This window comes from Pygoscelis adeliae, unplaced genomic scaffold (genome assembly GCF_000699105.1).
Source record: "Pygoscelis adeliae isolate BGI_AS28 unplaced genomic scaffold, ASM69910v1 Scaffold14, whole genome shotgun sequence".
NCBI classification, from domain to species: Eukaryota; Metazoa; Chordata; class Aves; order Sphenisciformes; family Spheniscidae; genus Pygoscelis; species Pygoscelis adeliae.
This window is the reverse complement of record NW_008825109.1, coordinates 12,201,770-12,209,614: the sequence shown is the minus strand read 5'-3', so window position 1 is coordinate 12,209,614 and position 7,845 is coordinate 12,201,770. Positions and strand designations below refer to the sequence as shown.

The following is a 7,845-nucleotide window of genomic DNA, read 5'->3' as shown; positions in this document are numbered from 1 at the left end:
CTCCCGCCCCTTTATCAATAACAGATTATAGAGTCAAGATGTTTTAGATCTTCCAATCCTCCCTCTTGTTCCATTGGTCAAGATCACAACAAAAATAATGTAAACGCCTGAAGATTTTGACTTCCCATCCATATGCGTTGTAACACGATGTTTATTGCAGTTCAGTGGAAATACTTCCTACAAAGGTGAAAAAATACAGCTGATGTTTTAGGAACCACGCTACCTAGAATTTCACTGCTGGCTTTATTTTTTAATGAAGCAGGTTGCTTGTATCCTTTTACAGTGTGCAGTATCCTACATAATCTTGTTTCTGCTCTTATTTTTCTTACTCTTCAGGACTTCATGCTTGTGAGACAGTGTCCCAGGTAGCTTGGATGGCCTCACTGTCTTCAGCTGCCATTGACGCTTTTCTTCCTGAAACCTACTTTTTCTCTACAACCCTTCCTTTCTGCTTAGTTATCCCTCTATCTTGTCTTAGTTTGTAAGCACTTTGGGGTTGTAGTATGAATTTATGGGAATATAAAATGTTTTACAGTAGTAATTATGCCATGCAGTGTCTCCCAGCAAATGTCAAGTGCAGACAGACTTGCTCTCATAAACCTGGCAGAATATAAAGACGACAAGTGGAATTTGCATCCCAGTAGGTTATTCTTGGTAAGCCAAACTGTCCACCTTCAGAAGCGCTGCAAGCAAGCTCTGGGTTACGTGATTTAGTAGAGAGATACAGAAGGGACTTTGGAAGGAAGTCGGGTTAAGTTTTATTTGCAATAAAACTGAAATCGGAGGTAGACCCAGTAAGTCCAATCCCTCTCACTTGAGGAGTGGGAGGAGAAATTACGTGCAAAAGAGTGGAGAACTCGCAGAATTAAGTCTGCTGTTTGGGCTCAGAGGGTTATTTCATTAAGGCAGCTGAGACATAGAAAGCGTCCTTTGTTTCACTGAAAGAGGTCTGGGTTTATTTTTAACCGGTCCCTGGGACAGGTACTTCCTCTGCCTTCACCTTCCTCCTCAAAAGTTTCCTTGTTCATGTCGTCTTTGGCACTATTTGCTGTCAAGATTAAAAATAAATAAATAAATGTCGTCACTCTGAAAATAAGTTTTCCTAGGAGCAGCGTTTCCTTTCCTTTGCTGGTCTTTCTGGTCTTTCATCTGTCTGCACTATCTGAAGTGAAAACAGGTTGCAGTGGGGTAGGGATATTGTCATTGTGCCAGCCAGGGAAAGGAAAGAGCTTTCACTAGATCTTTAATAGCAGCAGCTCAAGAGAAGGGGAGCCCTTTGACGCTATATTTTAGCCCTTCTACATTCTATTTTATCCCTTCTGTACCCTTTTCTCCATATCATTAATCTTTGTGTTCTGTTGATCTTTTAGCGTGTATCACTTTCTTTCCCCTCCAATCATATGAAGTAAAAGAAGAGTATTGGGTGAAAACTGTATTATTAGAGCAACATGTATTGTTGTACTGCAAAAACAAAAAATGCATTTTTGGTTTTGTCAGAGGAAGGGAAAACATACTTATCCTGGAGGCCAGTGTTGCTCTAGGGCTTCATTTAGTTGTTGTCCGGCTAAACTACTATCGTGTATGTACTCAGCGTCTTACAGGTGCAGATGTATTTATTTTAAACTTCATGTAGGATACGATGAGGGAAGGGGAACAAACAGTACAGTGTGAATCTGTGAGGAAAGGCAAGCAACATACATCATTTGTGGTTTGGCTTGTGGTTTTCCACGAGGTATTTTGGTGGATTTGGATTAATTTTTGCTACGGTGATTTACTGTTGGAGGAGAGGAAGAAATAGCCTCCAGAGTGTCGATGATCTTCGCCTGGGGAGCAGTGCAGAAGCATAATGGAATTTCCTGTGTAAGAGGTGCCTGAGTATTACAGTAAAAATGAGTGTTTGTGGAAACAAAAGGGTAAGGAAGAAGGACACAGTAAGTGGTTAGGCTATGTGGGTAGAAATGGAAGAATTATTAATGGCTGTAGAACTCAGATGAGAAATTTTAAACTTAATCTAGAGCAAGAGGAAAACAATTGAAGACTTGAAGGAAAGGGTTATATGGTCAGAGTGTCTTGAGGGGAAGGATTACAATAACAGCTGTGCTTTGTGTAGTGTGGAAGGGTCTCTGGATGTCGGTAATGTTACAGAAGTGTGGGTTGTAGAAGTAGGGAGCAGAGAAAAGACTAAGTGAGAGTAACTTAAGGATAATAGTGGGAGAAAACGAGTAAGGTTTTGGAAAAGCAGAATGCAATGTCAAGGGTGTGTTCTGTGGTGTTGGTTTGGGGGTTTTTTTGTTTGTGGGTTTTTGCTGGGTTTTTTTTTTTTTAAAGTCATCATGGGTAAATGGATAGCGGGAATGTCAGAGTAAAGATAGTCACCTGATGACAACTTTTTTTGACAAAGTGGATAGTATTAACCGGGCAAGGAGACCTGTCCCTCTCTCCTGGTATGTTATATTTACCAGCTTGCTCAGCTCAGTTTCACTGATCAAGCTTTGATACTGTCACGAACTGACTGCAAGTATAACCAACTTCAGGGGAAAACTCTCTTTTAGTCTGTTGATACCTTGTTAAGAAGTAAGACAGGCTCCCTTCATGAGCTAATACTGACTTAACAGAATGACTTTCCTGTTAACAGTAGAAATAAAATTGTTTTCCACCATAAGTTGCTGCATCCTGATTATAATGTATTTATTTTTGGCAGGGTGGAGTGAAAAGCAGATTCACAAAGATCCAGCATTGACACTTGAAAGGTATGAGTTTCTGCCCCTGAACTTGGGAAGAAGTTTATTAACCTGTATTTTTTCTCACCCCAGGCATGGAGTGGTAACTTTATCTAATTCACACTAGCTTTGGTCCTTAACCCTCTTAAGAATTGTGAGTCGGAGGGTGGCTTATTTCACATCCCCACATAGTCTTTGATCTCTTTCTCCTGAGGTTGCTAACTAGGGTGCCAAGCTAACAATCTGCTAAAAGTTTCCTGAGAAGCTGGAGACGTGATCACCTGCCTGCCAGAACTTCTGGCCTTTTCTCAACAAATGGGTTTTAAGTTGTATGCTTTTAGAGCATAAAGTCTCTTTGAGAAGAGTGGGGTTTGGTTTTGGTTTTGTTTTGTTTTGTTTTTTCCTCTGGTCTTCCTTTGTTGCCCTGTTTGGCTTGTACCTCCCTGTCCAGTGTGATTAACTTCTGCATTAATTTGGTATTTGTGAGTCGTCTTGTGGTTCTGTAAGATTCTGCAGGTACGTATGAGTCTGAACTGCTGTTGAATGAAATCATATTAACGTAGTCTTCAGTGAAGTTCTTTTGGTATCATTCACTGATGAAATTTAGCACAGGGGTTCAACGAAAACCACCTTCTTTAGCTTTATGACAGACTCTAAAAAAGAGAAGAAACAAAAAGTATGGTTTAGTAAGAATACAGGCAGTCAATGAAACTTACCTTCAGTTCACTGACAATGCCTTACTATGTATTGATTCAGAAAACGCTGGAGTGAGTTACTGATGGCGTATTGAGCTGGGAAATGACTCTTCCAGATACATCAAGGAAAGATGGCTTTATATAACACAAAGAACATGGGTTGTGACCTGTCAGCCATGCTCAGATCTCTACCGTGGCAGATTAAGCTGGGAATAATACCTAGCCTGATCAGCTGAAATCGATAGAGTTGTGGTTATGGATAATAACTATTAGATCATGACTTGATACTATGTGATGCATAGTTTAAGCTACTTTGGAGTTTCACCTGTTTATTTGCTAGATTCATGACTTTTAGGTCTTTTGTTTTATGACAATTTCCCTCTCTCTCTCCATACTTTATCAGTAGACATTAAGTGAACAGATTAAAACTGTAATTACAACTTTGAGATAGTTCTGTGGGCTTTTTTGCCCCCAAAGCTGAGACAAGATTTACAGAGGGAAATTCACCACCTACCTCCTGCTGCCTTTCATTGTTACCACCAGCCAATTTTGTTAGATGATGAATCGGTATCAGACTTCCAGCGTGTGGGAAACCAGATCACCTGCTATGGTTGGTGCGTGCTGAAGAACTTGAGGAATGGGAAAGCTGGAATAACTGATCTTGCACATCTTGTTTGGAAGAGGAAATCCTATGCTGTGTCCTGAATTATAGCTGATTATATTAGGAAGAATATTCACATTTTCAATGTGAACCAGTTTGCTTTTATTAGTCATGATGCTTAAACTGGCGATGTATTACTGTTTTTCAGTACGGTAGATGTCCATCTATCACGTGCCTAATTCTGCAACCTTAATCTGTGTTGCATCAATTAGATGCTGCTCTCATGCACAAATCTGCATGTGTGCATAATCTTGCCATTTTTTTGTTGTCCTATTAAAATCCATAGATCTTCTTATATTAGTAAAATAAGTTAAAAAGTACAAAGTTAAAGGACTTACTGTCAAACTATTCATCAATATGTGATTTTAACATTTTTAAAAACTGGATTTGACATTTCACACATGTAAATATAAGCACAGACAATATTTTTTTTTCCTTTAAAAAAAAAAAAATAGTACCTTTACAGAATTGGGCATTGGCAGCCATCCAGCGCTTCAAGAAATCCATTGTTGTGGACTACTTGACTACTAAATTGACCAGAAGTACTCTCTTCTTTGTGCTAGCTGTCATACTCATTTTTGTTGCTATATTGGCTAGTCATTTATTGCAGTTTGTCATTACCCCCTTTTAAAAGACAGCACGCTTGTAATGGTTTATGTTAGGCTCTCTGTGTGGAAAGCTTTGGCTCTGCCGGTTTGAGCTCTCCAAAGAGGAATGGAGTAGAATTGGGTTTCAGACGTTTTCTCTGTGGTGTCACAGTAAGAAAAAGACCAAAACTGCCACTGCCCGCTGATAGCAGCCTGCCACATTCCCGCCGCTTGAAAAGTGGGGGATTCGATCCAAACTTCAGAACTAGCAGAAACCCTCTGCTCCTGCAGGTTATATGTGTAAAGAGTGTGAACTTGTATTTAACAGAAAAAAAACCCCAGCTGCTGCTGACTTGTATTAAAAGTTTGGTTATGATGATTAAAGAAAGTTTTTTACAGCGTAAACATGAGAAGACCTAACGTGATACTGAATGAACAGTTGTTAACTGTAATACAGCTCAATTAAAGTAAAAGCTTTTTCGCACATTTGAATTTTCATGCGTTAGTAAACTTAAATGAATTATATGACTCCAAATACACTTGCTTTAGAGTTTGAAGTGTTGGGTAGCTATACTGCTAATAAACCAATGTGTTTCCTAGAATGTTTTTGGTTGTGACATGTCTTTACACACATTTTCATCTGTGTGTAGTTCTCAGAGTAAGTTGCTGATTTGTTTGTGGATGTTGAATGAACCTCTGTAGGTTTTTTTTAAAATCTTGAATCATAATCATCGCCTGATTATTCTTTATTATTTTTATTTTCCTTCCTAACACTTCAGTGCAGTGAGAAGCTTTATCAAAGTAGGAAGGATAGAAATTCCACTTGAAAAAAACAAACAAACCAAATGTCTCCTTTTCTCCCATTTTGCTGAAAGGGTTTAGAAAAGGAGGGACTAAGGAAGAGCAGAATTGTATTGCCCTGAGGTCTACAACTTAACTCAATTTGATCTTAAACCAGTGACTGTTTTAAGATCTGATGAATCACTATCAGGGCTAAAAACACCTATACTGTTGCACTGGAAAGCTCACATCCAAGGCTTTGGGAGTGATTTGTATTTGGCTCTAGTAGCTCAGGCAATACTATAGCTTAAAAGTGTGACAGTCTAATTCTTGTGACAGATGTTTTCAAGAAGGAGACAACTTTTTAAAACTTGCTTTTTTTTGGTCTTTTTTTCATTGAAGGCCTATTCATTAGCAGCTAAGCCAACCCAATCACACAGGTAGAGTGCTGCAAGCGTAATACCTATACAAAAATTAAATGGAGAAAAATCAGTAAACAAATGTTGAAGCACAGCTGAAACAAGATGCAGGAGGGTGTGTGATGGCATGGAGGTTTTACTGGCAATGTCTGAGATGCCCACATAGAAGTGAGTTACACAGGTCACCCCAAGTGAGTTCCAATAAAAGCTTTATACCAACACGAATGGTCCTATTTATAGACAGAGCTCTCTGTCTAAATATAAACTGCTCCCAGTCATGTCTAGACTAACATCAGAGCTGTGCTGGTGTTGAAAGTGGGGGTTCAGAAGTAAGAGTACAAGCCACACTATTCTTTAAATTGCTGCTTATTACAATGGGCATCTAAACTTTGTGGAAGCGGTACACCTTTGAATGTCATATGATGTTGTGTCGCCTAAGACACCTTTTCTTCCTCTTGTTTAAGCGTCAGAAGGTACATCTGGTGGACGTGACCTGTAAGCTAAATATTCTTCAGCGTGTGTTTAAAGCTTTGAGAATGTATCAGTGGATGGATGGATGGATAGATCAGTAAATGACTTTCATTGCTAACTATTTTCAGCAGATGAGTTTTAATGAGTCTTTCAACTGTTGCTACTGTGTTTAATCTGCTTACTCACTCTGTGTTCAGCATTAAAGCAGTTTTCTAGGAGGTAAATATTGTCCTGATTACAGAAGAGGTTAGTTTGATTGTGTTCTGCACAGACCTTGTGTTAAAGAGTTCTTTTTTTTTTAATTAAGAAATATATGCTGTGCACACAGATAATTAGGATAGATAAGCGAGTGTTGTGTTTGGAAGTGCACATCCAAATATACAATTGCTATATTAAGATAAGTAACTCGGACTGCATGAAGTTAGAAACTGAGGTCCTGATTCTCTAGCAGTGGTCCTGTCACGTCCTATATTTCTGAGTGGGTTCTCCTTTTGGATTTGTGATTTAATACGTATCAGCACGTAGCTGAATAGAGTGAAAAGGATGGCAAAAAGTGTCTTCCACTTCCTTTTCATTTAACATAAGAGTTTCTCCTTAGATTACTTGATATGCTGCCTAACATCTATTGTCAAAATAAATAAGCACAAGGCAGCTGCTCTTAAAGGTAGGGAATACTTAAAACATGCAATGTATCGATGTGAAGAAAATGTAGTGGTATTTCTGGTAAGTGTACTAAAAAAAAATATATATATCCAGGAGCTTTGATCAAATGCCAGCTCTTACATCAGTCCTCTTTGTAATCTTTCTTGCTGATCTGTGACCTTGACCTTGTGTTTGTGTTTGTATGTCAAATCTATTTTAGGGATGGACAAACTAAGTTCAGTTTAATAGGATTTGTACTCCAGCTTCACAGGATGCCTCAGTAAAATATAAAAATTAAAATATTTGAATCAATTATTCTATTTCCAGTTATCTTTTCAGATTTCAGAGGGCTTGAAAACACTGACAATTTTTTATTTCTTTTTTTTTTTAAATTCTGTTTAGGAGATACTTCTTAAAAAGGCATCTTTATCTCACTTATGAACTCTTCTAAATTCAGCACAGACGTTCTGCCTGGAGGTAGTGGGGCTTCTTCTTGGAGAATCTCACCAGTGGCAATGCTTTCATTTGGCATAAGTGTGGTTTGGCACTGAAAGGAGTAGTCCCTGCTTTTTGTCCTTCCTCATGCCACTCTCGTAATCATGTGTTCCCCCATGGAAAACTGTGAAACAACCACTTGGCAGTATCTTTGGGGTTTCTTTTGATGGCGATGAGGTCCTTAGTCTGACTTGCCTTGTAGGAGCTTTCTATAGGAATGCTTGTGTCAATGCCGGGAAGGTGGCAGGCGCAAGCGGCTGCAGATCCATAAACCAAGACGAGGATGAAAAGCTGGACATGAGCCAGCAATGTGCGCTCGCAGCCCAGAAGGCCAATCATATCCTGGGCTGCATCCAAAGAAGTGTGGCCAGCAGG

General features: G+C 39.1%; 1 protein-coding gene across 3 annotated transcripts in view; it reads left to right on the top strand.

The window, feature by feature from the left end:
- NRIP1 (nuclear receptor interacting protein 1) overlaps positions 1–7,845 on the top strand; it is a 74,799-nt gene that overhangs the window by 47,020 nt on the left and 19,934 nt on the right. The window contains exon 3 of one of the 3 annotated variants that reach the window (XM_009327788.1): positions 2,702–2,750. The exons of 1 other annotated variant lie outside the window; for it this stretch is intronic. The gene's annotated coding sequence lies outside the window, so the exon portion shown is untranslated. Of the gene's footprint in view, positions 1–2,701; positions 2,751–6,304; positions 6,358–7,845 lie in introns of those variants that run through there. One more of the 3 variants, XM_009327791.1, reaches the window with a different exon arrangement.